We start from the raw sequence: 16883 nt of genomic DNA on the forward strand, positions 1-16883 counted from the left end.
TGCAAAGAAGGTGTGCGTCTTTGTAAATTGTTGGCCAATAGAATCCAGCATCATAAACTTTTCTTGCTGTTAGTTGAGGCCCATAATGACCTCCTGTTGGTCCTGTGTGACAATGGTTTAATATTTTACTAGCTTCATCTCCAAATACACATCGGCGTATTATTCCATCGGGACAACTTTTAAACAGATGTGGATCTTCCCAGAAATAGTGTTTTATATCACTGAAGAATTTCTTTCGTCTTTGGTACGATAATCCTTTTTCAAGGAATCCACAAACTAAGTAGTTTGCATAGTCTGCAAACCATGGGATTTCTTTATAATCTATTTTCAATAGATATTCATCAGGAAAGTTGTCTTTTATGGCTGATTCATTTAGAACTTCTAAATTGGGATTTTCAAGACGAGAAAGATGATTAGTGGCGAGATTTTCTGCTCCTCTTTTATCTCGGATTTCAATATCAAATTCTTGTAAGAGTAAGATCCAACGGATTAATCTTGGTTTAGCATCTTGTTTTGAAAATAAGTATCTAAGAGCAAAATGGTCGGTATAGACCACCGTTTTTGCTAGAACGAGATATGATCGAAATTTGTCAAAAGCAAAGACAATAGCAAGGAGTTCTTTTTCAGTAGTTGTATAGTTCGTTTGTGCTCCTTGTAACGTCTTACTAGCATAATATATAGGTTGAAATCGTTTTTCAATCCTTTGTCCTAAAACGGCTCCCATTGCAAAATCACTTGCATCGTACATTAGTTCAAATGGTAGATTCCAATTTGGTGTTATCATGATCGGTGCATTAGTGAGTTTCTCTTTAAGAATATTAAAAGATTTGATACACTCATCTGAAAAGATGAATGGAGTATCCTTTTCTAGGAGTTTATTCATAGGAGTGGCAATTTTAGAAAAATCTTTTATGAAACGTCGGTAAAAACCGGCATGCCCTAGAAAACTCCTAACTCCTCTAACATTGGTGGGATGTGGAAGTTTAGCAATTACATCTACTTTAGCTCTATCCACTTCAATTCCTTCTTTTGAAATTTTATGTCCAAGAACGATGCCTTCTTTAACCATGAAATGGCATTTTTCCCAATTAAGTACTAGATTTGATTTTTCGCATCTAATTAGCATTCGTTCCAGATTAACTAGACATGATTTAAATGTATCACCAAAGACTGAAAAGTCATCCATGAATACTTCCATGCATTTTTCTATCATGTCGTGAAAAATCACCATCATACTCCTTTGAAAGGTTGCAGGGGCGTTGCAAAGTCCAAATGGCATGCGTTTGTAAGCAAAAGTACCATAAGGGCACGTGAATGTGGTTTTCTCTTGGTCCTCGGGTGCTATTGGAATTTGAAAATATCCGAAAAATCCATCTAGAAAACAATAGTAACTATTTCCGGATAATCTTTCCAACATTTGATCTATGAAAGGTAAGGGAAAGTGATCTTTTCTGGTGGCATCATTTAATTTTCTATAATCAATACATACACGCCATCCTGTTACAGTCCTAGTAGGAATAAGCTCATTTTTCTCATTTGTAATGACAGTCATGCCACCCTTCTTCGGTACGCATTGAACTGGGCTTACCCATGGACTATCAGAGATTGGATAAATTAGACCTGCATCTAGCAGTTTAATAATCTCTTTCTTAACTACATCTTGCATATTAGGATTTAGTCTTCGTTGGCATTGCACATACGTTTTATGACCTTCTTCCATAAGGATTTTATGTGTGCAATACGAAGGACTTATTCCTTTAATATCATGAATATTCCATGCAATGGCTGGTTTATGAGCTTTTAACACAGAAATGAGTTGTGATTTCTCATTTTCAGTAAGAGAAGACGATATTATTACAGGTAATTCAGATTCACCATGTAAATAAGCGTATTCCAAATGGTTTGGAAGTGGCTTTAACTCTAATTTCGGAGGTTCTTCTATCGATGATTTGTATCGATATCTGTCTTCTTCTTTTAGCATTTGAATTTCTTCTGTTGTTGGTTCATATCCATTAGCTATAAGTGTAGCTAACATTTCAGCTTCATCAATTGGTTCATTACCTTCTCCTAAAGAACATTCTCCTGTTCCTTGTAATTCTGGAAATTCTTCTAATAATTCTGCATGTGCATCTATAGTTTGAATATAATAACATGTATCATCTGCAGATTGTGGTTGTTGCATTGCTCTATCAACTGAAAAGGTAACACTCTCATCCTCTATACTTAGGGTCAGTTTCTTACCGAACACGTCTATCATTGCTTTAGCCGTGTTTAAGAATGGTCTTCCTAATATGAGAGGAACTTGAGAATCTTCTTCCATGTCCAAAACAACAAAATCTACTGGAAATACTAAAGTACCAACTTTAACTAGCATGTTCTCCATTATCCCTCTAGGATATTTTATTGATCTATCGGCTAGTTGTATGCTTATTCTTGTTGGTTTCAATTCTCCAAGGTCTAGTTTAGTGTATAGTGAATACGGCATTAGATTTATACTAGCACCTAAGTCTGCCAATGCTTCTATTGAACTAAGACTACCCAGAAAACATGGAATTGTGAAACTTCCTGGATCAGATAGTTTTTCTGGTATCTTATTCAACAGCACTGCTGAACAATTAGCATTCATAGTAACAGCCGAGAGTTCTTCCATTTTCTTTCTATTTGAAATTAGATCTTTCAAGAATTTAGCATATCTAGGCATTCCTGAAATCACATCAATGAAAGGAAGATTTACATTTATCTGTTTAAACATATCCAAGAATTTGGATTGCTCGGCTTCAAGTTTCTCTTTCTTCATTTTACTCGGATAAGGAAGTGGTGGTTGATACGGTTTAACATAAGGTTTATCCTTAACTGTGTTATCTTCATTAACCTTTTCAACTACCGGTTCTTTTTCCTTATCTTGATCAGGTTGTGGTTCTTGTGGAGTAGGAATAGTTTCATCAGAAGTTACAGGTATTTCAGGTGGTTTAAGTGTTGTGCCACTTCTTGTGGTAATGGCTTTAGCTGTTTCACTCCGGGGGTTAGCATTTGTATCACTTGGTAGACTTCCCGGTTTTCTTTCACCTATTAACCTTGCTAGGTTACTCACTTCTTGTTCCAGATTTTGAATAGAAGCTTGTTGATTTCTAAATGCTTGAGCATTTTGTTCATTGGTTTGTTTCTGAGATGTGAAAAACTGCGTTTGAGTTTCAACTAGCTTCGTCATCATATCTTCTAAATTCGGCTTTTTATCATCGGTTTGTTGTGGTGGTTTGTTTTGAAAATTAGGTCTTGGGCTGATTATAAGTATTATTGGATACTTGTTGATTGCTAGGACCTTGTTGGTTGTTGTATGGAATATTTCTGTTATAATTCTGGTTTTGATTGTAAATCGGTCTTGGCGGTTGATAATTATTCTGATAATTATTTCCAGGCCTTTGGTTTATGTATGAAATATTCTCTCTTTGTTCCATTGTTAATTCAATACTGAGACAATCTTTTGTCAAATGTGGTCCTCCACACTGCTCACAACTAATTCGTATTGAGTGAATATCTTTAGTCATCTTTTCCATTCGTCTCTCCACAGCATCTATCTTTGCGGAAATGGAATCTAAGTCATGGCTAGAATCGGCTCTAGCTACTTTAGATGATCTAACGATGTCTTTTTCTTGGTGCCACTCATGTGAGTGGGAAGCAGTATTATCAATAATTTTGTAATCATCAGTTTCGGTTTTCTTCATAATAGAACCACCAGCTGCTATATCTATGTCTTTTCTTGTAGTGATGTCACATCCTTGGTAGAATATTTGTACTATTTGACAGGTGTCTAAACCATGTTGCGGACATCCTCTTAATAACTTTCCATATCTTGTCCACGCCTCATATAGAGTTTCATTTGGCTTCTGTGTGAACGTAAAAATTTCTGCTTGAAGTCTTACGGCTTTAGATGCAGGAAAGAATTGTTTAAGAAATTTTTCAATTAAAACGTCCCATGTATCAATCGCCCCTTCAGGTAACGATTCCAACCAATCTTTGGCTTCTCCCTTTAAAGTCCAGGGAAATAACATGAGATATATCTGTTCATCCTCCACTTCTCGGATTTTAAATAGTGTGCAGATCCTATTAAAGGTACGTAGATGTTCATTTGGATCTTCCTTCGGCGCACCACTAAATTGGCATTGATTAGTCACCATGTGTAGAATTTGTCCTTTGATTTCATAATCTGGCGCATTAATGTCTGGATGAGTAAATGCGTGACCTTGGCCAGTGCGTTTAGCTCTCATTCGGTCTTCCATACTTAAAGGTTCCAGATTCTCCATAATTGAATTTGTTGAATCGGTATCACTAGATGATTCTGATTTAATGGTTCGTTCCTCAACAATCTCTGTTTGAATGATTGGTGGTTCCGGAGGAATTGTTAGTGGTTCAGGATCTACGAACCGTTCCTGAATATTCTCCGGATTCTCAATTGTGAGGTTGGGTTCAAAAAATGGATTATCGGAAATTTGAACTGAAGTACTTGGTTGACTGGATGACGATTCTAAAGAGAAATCAACGGCGGTTATATTTGCTAAATGTCTTGATCTAGTTACAGGTGGTGAACGTACAAAAGGTGGTGAACGTCTTGCTCGGTGCATTCACTGAATATCCTATTAGTTTTTAAAAGGAGAGAAAAATTATAATAAGTTATCCAACCAATAGACTTTTCTGATTTTGCCCACGTTTCGAATAGCCAAAAGATGCAGCAGAGGGGCAGGATTCGTTTGGTCTCAATATAATTGAGGACTGTTTGGCTCCAATAACCCGGTCCATGTACAAATCCAACTATTACTACGAACCAGAAAATTTTGATGTCTATTAATTTAACCACTTAAAATAAATTTTCGTAATTTTAAGAAATTTAGATAAGAAGTAAAATAAAAATCTATGTCCTAAAAACTAGAATAGCGAGAAATAAGAAAGAAAAAGAGTTCGTCGGAAAAAGGTTGAAAAAGAAAAATGGTTGAAAAATAAAAGGTGACGAAAAAATAAAAGAAACTTATAAAACTTAAAAATACTTGACTAACCTAACCTTATTACTACAACTAACTTAAAATTATAATCGCAAATTGAGATTACTAATTGGAATGATAATTGATACATAGGTAAAAGTCGTCTAAAAATATTAAAGCTTACAGGAAAAACTAAATCCCAAATGGAAATAACTTAAAAAGAAACTAAAACTTAAAAAGGCGTCGCAAAATTCTAAAGCACCTAAATCTTAGTCTAAGAAAAAGCACTTAAGGAATTCTACGGCAAAGCCTAAAAATCTAGGAGTAAAAATAACTATAGCAAAAACTAAGTTTAAAATTAAATATGAGCGAAAAATACAAATTTTACGTTAAAACGATTGAAAAGGGACAAAATATAAAAATATACAAAAAGTTGTAAAAAGTACAATTTTTATAAAAATATTATTTTTATATTATTTATTTAATAAAACTACTAATTTTACAATTTAATTAAACTAATTTAACTAAAATATAAATTAAATAAAACTTAAATTAAAAATAAACTTAATTATAATAATAATAATTAGGGTTAATAATAATAATTAATTAATAATTACTCCGTGATTAATTGCAGTAGGGTTTCTGTCGGTGTCAGAATTACTCCGCGAGTCGCGGTATTTCAAACAACAAACCCCGCGAGTCGCGGGGTTTCAAAATTCAACCCTGGAACAGTTTAAAACTCGACGTTTTTTTTTCTTTCTTTTTTCTGTTTTTATATTTTCTGTTTATATTATCTTATTAAAATATTTATGTAATCTAAATAAAACTTATCTTTAATAACTAAGATAAAAATAAAATACTTTATAACAATAAAAAAAAATAGATTTATATATATATATTTTTTTCTTTTTTTTTCGGTTTTTTCTATTTATAAAATATATTTATAAAATAAATTAAATTAAATAAAACTCATATTTTTACAAAATAAAACTTATATTTATCAAACTCCTAAAAATACATAAATTTTTGTTTTTCTTTTTATATTTTCGAATAATTAAAACGTATTTTTACAAAAACGAATTTTAATAAAAGTTAACTAAATTTTTATTTTTTTTTATTAGTGTTGCGCTTCCGGCTTTTAAGAGAGTTTCCCGGCAGCGTCGCCAAAAATACTTGATGTTTCGCGAGGTGTATACGAAAATAGCTTATTAATTTTAGCAGAAAATACTATTAAATACGATACAATTTTACACAAGATATTTATTTATTTATAGAATGGATATACTTAAACCTTGCTACAACACTTATAGGCAGTGTACCTAATCGTACAGTAGTGTAGTTTTTAGTAAGTCCGGTTCGTTCCACAGGGAATCTTTTTAAACAAAGCTTAACGCTATATTAGTTTACTTTTATAAAAATACAAATATATATATATATATATATATATATATATATATATATATATATATATATATATATATATAAGTAATATTATTATTATAAAGGGGGGTTTTTACCGTTTAATGACCGGTTTGTCGATTTTAAAACTTTAGTCGCAGTTAAAACCAAATGTAAAATATTAAAAATGAATACAAGACTTAAATTAAAGCATAAAGTAAATAACGATAATGAAATTGCGAATAATAAAAGTGCGATAAAATAAACTTGCGATAATTAAAAAGTACGATAATTAAAAATGCAATTAAATACAATAATAATAAAAATGCGATATTTAGAAGTGCAATTAAATATAAAATAAAGGAAATTAAATATGAAATAAAAGAATTATGCTTATTTAAACTTCCGTAATCATGATGTTTGACGTGTTGATTTTAGTTTTATGCCCATGGGTTAATTGTCCTTTGTCCTGGATTATTTAATATGTCCGTCTGGTTTTTGTCCATAATAGTCCATCAGTCATAAATATAAAGTGTGAGTGTCCTCGTCAAATTATCCTTATACCCGAAGTTTAAATATTCCAACTAATTGGGGATTTAAACTGTACCAAGATTTTAATACTTTGTTTAATAATTACACCAGGATGTCGACTGAGTGTTACCCAAGGTTTTAATATTTTGTTATCAATTATACCAAATGTCCTTGTACATAATTTCACCCCTGTTTTAATTATTCTAGTGGCTATTAATCCATTCCCGTGTCCGGTTAAATGAATGATTATTCGTACATATAAATACCCCGCCCATCGTGTTCGATTGAGTGTATATGGTAATTTATAGGGACGCCCAATTGTAAATCTTTATATTAACATTAACAAACTATCATTTAGTTAAACAAATATAAAGCCCATTAATAGCCCATAGTCTAATTTCCACAAGTGTCGTTCTTTTGTCCAAACCCCAATTATGGTACAAAGCCCAATTACCCAATTTTAGTAATTAGCCCAACATCATGATTACTTCGTTTTAAATAAGCATAATAATAACTTAGCTACGAGACATTAATGTAAAAAGGTTGAACATAACTTACAATGATTAAAAATAGCGTAGCGTTACACGGACAGAATTTCGACTTACACCCTTACAACATTTGCTAACATACCCTTATTATTAGAATTATAATTAAAATATAAATTATAAATATATATATATATTTTACGTATGAGAAGAAGAAGAAAAATATGATATTTTACGATCAGAATGCGCGAGCTTTATAGGGGGTTTCTGAATTTGGGGCTCCGCGACTCGCGGCCTTTTTGGCCTTCAAACTCCGCGAGTCACGGAGTTTACTTTTACAGCTCAGAGGAGTTTGGCTCTTTGTTTACCGACGGTTTAAATATAAATATAATATATTAAATAATTATAAGAATTATTTAAATATTATATTATATTTATGTGCATAGTTGACTTGTAATTTTTAGTCCGTTGCGTCGGGCGTTGATAGTTGACTCATGTCCCGGTTCCGGATTTTCGAACGTCCTTGCGTACAATTTAATATCTTGTACTTTGCGTTTTGAATCTTGTACTCTTGTAATTTCGAGACGTTTCTTATCAATAATTGGAACCTCTTTGATTGTCTTTTGTACTTTTGAGCTTTTTGGTCGTTTGCGTCTTCAATTCGTCGAATCTGTCTTTTGTCTTCACCTTTTATTATTTAAACGAATATCACTTGTAAATAGAACAATTGCAACTAAAAGCTTGTCTTTCTTGAGGAATAATGCTATGAAATATATGTTCGTTTTTAGCATTATCAAATATTCTCACACTTGAGCGTTGCTTGTCCTCAAGCAATATCGTCTTGAAATACTAGAATCACTTCTTTATTCTTCACACTTTGTACAACAGTGATTTCTATACGGTGGTATGAACAATGGTAGTAACGATATGGTTTACAGTCCCACATGACTATAAAAATTTAGATCCATTAAGGAAATTGGATCTTTATGAAAACATTTGATCTTTTGAAAATTAAATCTAGTTTTTACCCTAGATAAGTTTTCCGGGATAACCCTTTACCGGTGTTTGCAAAATATTTTTTTGTGGGTTTGGTGGGTTTCAGATTTGAAAATTTTAGCTCAAAACTTATGGTTTTGTGTCACCCACTTGCTAACCTTGTATTTGGAAAGCAACACGTCCAGTTTACTTGTCCCGTATATTACCTTTCGGTAAACTACCGTCCGGTTGTAAAGGAAAGCGTTGAACAAGCAACTGTTAAGGCAATGTCCCCTGACATGCTTTTAATTATGGTCTATAACGTGTCGGACGCAATTACTATCCTTGGTAGGAGCAATAGTAAAGCTCACCCTTATAATGATATATATATATATATATATATATATATATATATATATATATATATATATATATATATATATATATATATATATATATATATATATATATATATATGTAATAAAATAACTATATGTATAATTATTAATATACAAAATATATATATATATATATATATATATATATATATATATAATCTTTAAAATAACAAATATATTATTAAATCAAACAAATAATATATATAAACTGGTTTGATTATTATTACATGTTAATTATATGTTTTAATATATATAACTGATATAGGTTCGTGAATCCGAGGCCAACCCTGCATTGTTCAGTTGTTCAATATCGTCACATGTATTTTTACTACAAAATACAGTATTGTGAGTTTCATTACTCCCTTTTTAAATGTTTTTGCAATATATATTTTTGGGACTGAGAATACATGCGCTTTTATAAATGTTTGACGAAATAGACACATGTAATCGAAACTACATTATATGGTTGAATGATCGAAATCGAATATGCCCCTTTTAGTCTGGTAATCTAAGAATTAGGGAACAGACACCCTAATTGACGCGAATCCTAAAGATAGATCTATCGGGCCCAACAAGCCCCATCCAAAGTACCGGATGCTTTAGTACTTCGAAATTTATCATATCCGAAGGGAGTCCCGAAATGATGGGGATATTCTATATGCATCTTGTTAAGGTCGGTTACCAGGTGTTCACCATATGAATGATATTTTTGTCTCTATGCATGGGACGTATATTTATGAGAAATGAAAAATGAAAATCTTGTGGTCTATTAAAATAATAGAAATGATTGTTTATGATAAACTAATGAACTCACTAACCTTTTGGTTGACACTTTAAAGCATGTTTATTCTCAGGTATTAAAAAATCTTCCGCTGTGCATTTGCTCATATTAGAGATATTACTTGGAGTCATTCATGACACATTTCAAAAGACGTTGCATTCGAGTCGTCGAGTTCATCAAGATTATTACTAAGTCAATTATAGTTGGATATATTCTGAAATGGTATGCATGCTGTCAACCTTCGATGTAATGAAAGTTGTCTTTTAAAAACGAATGCAATGTTTGTAAAATGTATCATATAGAGGTCAAGTACATCACGATGTAACCAAATGTAATGTATCCGTCCTTATGGATTAGGACGGGTCACGACAGTTCAGCTGGAGTTTCCATAGATATCCGCGACAGATATGTCTGTTTTTCAACTTTGTCTTTCTCCCAGTTCCAAGAAGCATCTTCGTCAAACTCCACATCTCGACTAATCACGATGTTATTGTCTTCAGGTTATAGACTCGGTAGCCTTTTGACTGTGTGCTGTAGCCCAAGAATATTCCCTTCTCTGATTTTTCTTGGAGCTTGTGACGTTTCTCCTTGGGAACATGGATGTAGCAGATAGATCCAAATACTCGCAGATGTTTCGCCGATGGTTTCCTTCCACTCCATGCCTCTATCGGAGTCTTGTTTTCGACGGCTTTCGTAGGGCATTGATTTAGTATATATACAGCTGTGTATACAGCTTCAACCCAGAAACTGTTTGGAAGGCCTTTTTCATGTATCATTGTTTTGGCCATTTTCATTACAGTTCTATTTTTGCGTTCAGAGACACCATTTTGCTCAGGGGCATAACCAACAGTGAGTTGGCATTTAACTCCTTCATCTTTGCAAAATTTATTGAATTGTGTAGAGGTATATTCCTTTCCTCTATCACTCCTTAGTGTTTTTATATGATGGCCACTACTCTTTTCTACGAAATTCTTGAACTTCTTGAATATAGTAAATACTTCAGATTTTCACGCATGAAGTACACCCACGTCATTCTAGAATAGTCATCGATAAAGAGAATAAAGTACATGTTTTGGTTAAGTAACAGGGTCCTCATTGGTCCACAAACGTCGATGTGCACCAGCTCCAGTATACCTTTCGCTCTCCAAGCTTTATCACGAGGGAAAGGTTTTCGATGTTTCTTGCCCATCACACAGCTTTCACACGTGTCGGTGATCTCTTCTATGTTAGGAAAGTTTCTCATCATATTCTTCTGTTGGAGGAGTTTTAGTGCGTGAAAGTTAAAGTGGCCAAATCTTCGATGCCATAGCCATGATTCTTCAACTTGAACTTTCATGCCTGTGTCTTGGATATACTGCCAATGAAGCGGAAAGTTGCGGTTCTCCATTGGTACTTCGGCTATTAATTTATAGTTATTTTTCTTGTCACGAATAACGCATGATTTGTCTTCGAAGAGTAAAGAGTATCCGTGCTCCATCATTTATCCAACACTTAGCAAGCTACTTGCAAGGCTTGGTACTAAAAGAACGTCATTAACAGATCAAGTGATGTTATTAGTTTGAACAGTTATCGTACATTTGCCTTTAGTGTCAACAAGCGCTCCATTCCCTAGTTTGACGCGGGACTTTAGGTGTTGATACTAACAAATAACTTTTCATCTCCTGTCATGTGGTTGCTGCACCCACTGTCGATCAACCAAGTATCGTCCCTCTGTTTATTTGCGACATGGCAGGTATAGAATAGCTGATTTTTGTTCTTCGGTATATCTTCACTTTCTTCTCTAAAGTTAGCTCGATGATTTTGTTTTAAACGGCAATCTTTTTCTATATGCCCAAATCTTTTGCAATTATTGCATTGTGGCTTCCCTTTGTGGAAACAATCTTTCTCCAAGTAGTTTGTCTTTTTACAGATACCACATGGAGGATAGTTTTTTCTTCTCTGATCAAACCCGGTTCTGGGTTTTTCTCCTCCTCTCGACTTTACTTCGAGATTTATTTTCCCCTCATTATTAGATTTCTGAGACCTTATTTTGAGTTTAGACTGAAACACACTTTCAAGTGAGTTTTCACTGCGTCAACTCAGTCTAGCCTCGTATGCTTCTAGAGAGCCAGCTAATTCCGTTACTGACAGAGTCTCGATGTCTTTTGACTCTTCAATAGCGGTAATGACATGATCGTATTTTTCGGTCATACTGATAAGTATCTTTTCTACGATCCTTTTGTCAGTTATATTATCTCCATAAGCTCTCATTTTATTTACTATTTCTTTAATTCTAGAATAGTAATCTTTTACGGTCTCGGTGTCTTTCATATTTAAATTTTCAAAATCTCGTCTTAGAGTTAGTAGTTTAACAGATCTCACCTTGACATTTTCTTGAAATTCTTCTTGAAGGATCTTCCATGCCTCTTTGGCTGTCGTAGCTCCCATGATTCGTAGAAAGATAGACGGTGTCAAGGCTTGTTGAATATAGCCTAGAGCAGCAGCATTTCTTACAACATTTTTGTTGTATTTTTCTTGTTCTTCCGCGGGTAGAGTTTCGACTTCTTTTAGAGTTGTAAACCCGACTTCGACAATATCCCACAAGCTTTGTGCTTGAAAATATGTCTTCATTCGGATACTCCAAAAATCATAGTTGTCTCCATCAAAGATGGGGACAGGAATATTGTATGCACCAACGGTAGTCATGGTGTACTTGAATGAACGCCCAAACACGGCTCTAGTACCACTTGTTAGAATTATTATTTATTTAGATTTGTTGATTAGTTTCAATTTAGATGTATTATAATGTTTATGATGTTGAGGGGGTGTTTTAGAAATTATAATGGAGAAGAGTTTTAGAAAGTTGAGTTTTTATTACTTGAAATTGTGTTGAGAGTTTTTGTACATAGAATTTGGAAGGCATCAAGCCTATTTATAGGCTTCAATGGAGGCTTCCATTTTTATCTAGAATCTTCTAATTTTTTTTGTCTAGCTATTCTTCTATTACATTCTAGTTAACATCTTCTAAAATATCTAATTATCAATATCTAATATCACTTTTAATTCTAGATTAGTCTAGAAAAACATTAGTATTTTAATAGACACTTTCAAGTAAGCTCTTAACAAGATCATTGTTAGCTTGGTTCCATTACAAACTACCATGGTTCTAAATGCTTTTGAGGCATTGGCGTCTGCTGGCTGCTTCGCATAACAGGTACGTACTTACTTTTGTTGATTCTCATGTTCGAGGCCTTGGTAAGGTTTTGAGTTTTTCTAAGTTGTTTACTTCAGAAGTGGTCCCTGATTTCATTCATGGTCATGGTGAACAAAAGGATTTGAAGGCCTCGGGCTCGGGTATGAAAAAAGAATGTGATTGCTGTGATTCATCTAGGGAAATCTACGAGTTCATAAGGAGCAAGTGTTATGGGTAATTGTGTTGCGAAGCATTGATGTGCTAAATCTAGTAATACAATTAACTTTAAAAAATACCAGTCAAAACTAACACAAAACTATAGGCAAGTGTACATGATCATGAAATAGTACATAAATGGTATATTCAGAATTCGTTCCTATGGACAGCAACTAGTACTCATTACTAGTGATTAATAACATGCAAATACTAAATAGGCAGAAAATAGTTAATCATGGGAGTATCGTTTAATGATCGAAACATCAAAGTAATAATCTCAAAAATAAAGAATACTCTAAAATAAAGACAAACGATTAATTTATAGCAAACAATCAGTTTCAACAAGTATGTTTAATTAGTTGCTTTTGACTTTATATGTTGGGATTTTGGGTAAAATAAATAATTTCATATCATGTGTGTGATTTTTAATCTAATTATGCATTCGAGATGCAATGATAGTGCTCCAAATGAACATATATTTAGTAGCAATATCCTTCCGATATGTAAAGTTTTCAGTTGCAATTGTTCTATTTTCAAGTAATATTCGTTTAAATAAATAAGTGCGAAGACAAAAGGCGAAAACGAAGATTTGAAGACAAAAACGTCTAAAAAGCTCAAATGTACAAGATACAATCCAAGTGGTTCAATTTAATGATGAGAAACGTCTAAAAATTACAAGAGTACAAGTTACAAAACGCAAAGTACACGATATAAAATAGTACACAAGGACGTTCGAAAATTCGGAACCAGGACATGAGTCAACTCTCAACGCGCGACGCAACGGTGCAAAAATTACAAGTCAACTATGCACATAAATAAAATATAATATATAAATAATTCTTAAAAATTATATATATATTATATTATTATTTAATAACGTCGACAAGCAAAGATCCAAAATGATGTGAGCTGGAAAATCAAACTCCGAGACTCGCGGAGTTTGAAGGCTTAAAATGCCGCGACTCGCGGAGCTGCAAAATTCAGAAATGGCCTATAAAAGCTCGAGCATTCTGTCGATATTTTTACATAATAATAATATTACTCTGTAAGATATAATAAATAAATATATATATATATATATATATATATATATATATATAGTATAGGGTAGTTTTATATTAGATTAGTTCGGGTTATGTAAAGGTTATTTTACGGGTTTTTGAAGTTGAAATTCTGTCCGTGTAACACTACGCGATAAATACTCAATGTAAGTTATGTTCTCCTTTTTAAATTAATGTCTCGTACTTAAGTTATTATTATGCTTATTTGAGCCAAAGTAATCATGTTGTTGGACTAAATATTAAAGACGGGGTAATTGGGCTTTGTACCATAATTGGGGTTTGGACAAAAGAACGACACTTGTGGAAATTAGACTATGGGCTATTAATGGGCTTTATATTTGTTTAACTAAATGATAGTTTGTTAATTTTAATATAAAGATTTACAATTGGACGTCCCTATAAATAACCATATACACTCGATCGGACACGATGGGCTGGGAATTTATTTGTACGAATAATAGTTCATTTAACCGGACACGGGAATGGATTAATAGTCACTAGAATTATTAAAACGGGGGTGAAATTATGTACAAGGACACTTGGCATAATTGATAACAAAGTATTAAAACCTTGGGTTACGCGCAGTCGATAACCTAGTGTAATTATTAAACAAAGTATTAAAACCTTGTTACAGTTTAAGTCCCCAATTAGTTGGAATATTTGACTTCGGGTATAAGGATAATTTGACGAGGACACTCGCACTTTATATTTATGACTGATGGACTGTTATGGACAAAAACCAGACGGACGTATTAAATAATCCAGGACAAAGGACAATTAACCCATGGGCATAAAACTAAAATCAACACATCAAACATCATGATTACGGAAGTTTAAATAAGCATAATTATTTTATTTTATATTTCATCGCACCTTTAATTATTCGTCATTTATATTTTTTGTTATTTATTTTATTTTGTTAATTAAATTTACTTTACGCTTCGCTTAAAATATAAAATCGACAAACCGGTCATTAAACGGTAAACCCCCCTTTTATATATTATTATATATATATATATTTATATATTTTTGTACAAATGTAATTATATAAAAATATAGTGTAACCGTCTCCCTGTGGAACGAACCGGACTTACTAAAAACTATACTACTCTACGATTAGGTACACTGCCTATAGTGTTGTAGCAAGGTTTAGGTATATCCATTTTGTAAATAAATAATTAAAACTTGTGTAATATTTCGTCGTATTTCGTATTTAAATTAATACTATTTCATATACACCTCGCATAACATCAAGTATTTTTGGCGCCGCTGCCGGGGAAATCGGCGAAACGCTATATTTTTAATTTATTTTTGTATAAATATATTTTTATATATTTTTAGAAAAACAATATAAAATTTAAAAAAAAAAACGTTTTTCAACCTCCGCGACTCGCAGAGATTTTCTGGAACGAGACATCGCGACTCGCGGAGCCGCCCTGTCAGGCCACAAAGAAACCATAAAAAGCATTAATTACGGGGTATTATTAATTATTATTATTATTATTTAACCCTAATTACTTTATTATTATTATTATTTGGTTTAAGTTTTTAAATTAATTAGTTATAATTAATTATATTTAGTTTTAATATATAAAAAATTAATACTTTTATAAAATATAAAAATAAAAATATAAAAATAATATTTTTTTATAAAAATAAGTAATTTTATCACTTTTTATAATTTTTATCCTTTTATTTAGTGTAATCGTAATATTTTGTATATTTTTCGTTCGCAATTAGTTTTAAAATTAGTTTTTCCGTAGTTATTTTATATGTATAGATTCTTAGGCTTTGCCGTAAAATCCCTTAAGTGCTTTTTCTTTAGATTAAGATTTAGGCGCTTTGGAATTTTGCAACGCCGTTTTTTGCTTTAGTTTTAAATAGATTTTAGTGCCTTTAAGTAATTGCCGTTTTCTGAATAAAATTGCATTTACCTTTAGACCTTTAGGCGCAACTTTTTAGATATAATTTTTAGACTTTTAAGTTTCGACGTTTTTCTTTCTTATTTTTATTTTTCGACGTTTTTCGACGTGTATTCTTTTTCTTTCTTATTTCTCGACGATCTAGTTTTTAGGACTTAGAATTTTCTCTATTTCTTCTCTATAATTTCTTTAAAATTTCAACGAAAAATTATTTTAAGCGGTTAAATTGATAGACATCCAAATTTTCTGCTTCGTAGTAATAGTTGGATTTGTTAGTGGCTGAGTTGTGAGCTTTTGATTTAAAGGGTTCTGGCTCCCTGCTGCATCTATTGGCTATTCGAAACGTGGGCAAAAGCAGAAAAGTCTATTAATTTGATAACTTATATAATTTTTTTATTTTATTTTATAACTAATAGGATAATTAGTAAATGCACCACATTGTAGCTAAAATTTGGTAATAAACGCATTATGGAAAATCTCGAAAATATCTTAGAAACTCTTTATGACATCCGAAATCAATTTCATCAATACTCTCAAACAGGTGTTGATGACAATTCATTTGGTCAATCTTGGATCACGAATGACGAAACAATAACTGATTGTGAAATATGTGGAGATTATCACTCAACATGGGAATGTTATTATTACGTTCCTATGGAAAATTATGCACCCATGGAACCTGAATGGAACGATTATGAGGAATACAATTCTAATTGGGATTATTCACAAGAATATATCCAAACTCAACAACCAGAAGATGAGGAAAATTATGTGCCTGGAAATTCTTTAGATTATATGAAAATTGATGGATTTCAATACATAAACAAAGTCACAAACCCATTTTGTTACATATAAATTCGTGTGTATATGTATATATAAAGCGGAAGCAATTTCAAGTTTATGCATGTAAAGTTTAACCCTTTTAAATTTGAAATCCATTAAAGATCTAGTCTTGAAAATACACTTAAATG

This window comes from Rutidosis leptorrhynchoides, chromosome 2 (genome assembly GCF_046630445.1).
Source record: "Rutidosis leptorrhynchoides isolate AG116_Rl617_1_P2 chromosome 2, CSIRO_AGI_Rlap_v1, whole genome shotgun sequence".
Classification (NCBI taxonomy): Eukaryota; Viridiplantae; Streptophyta; class Magnoliopsida; order Asterales; family Asteraceae; genus Rutidosis; species Rutidosis leptorrhynchoides.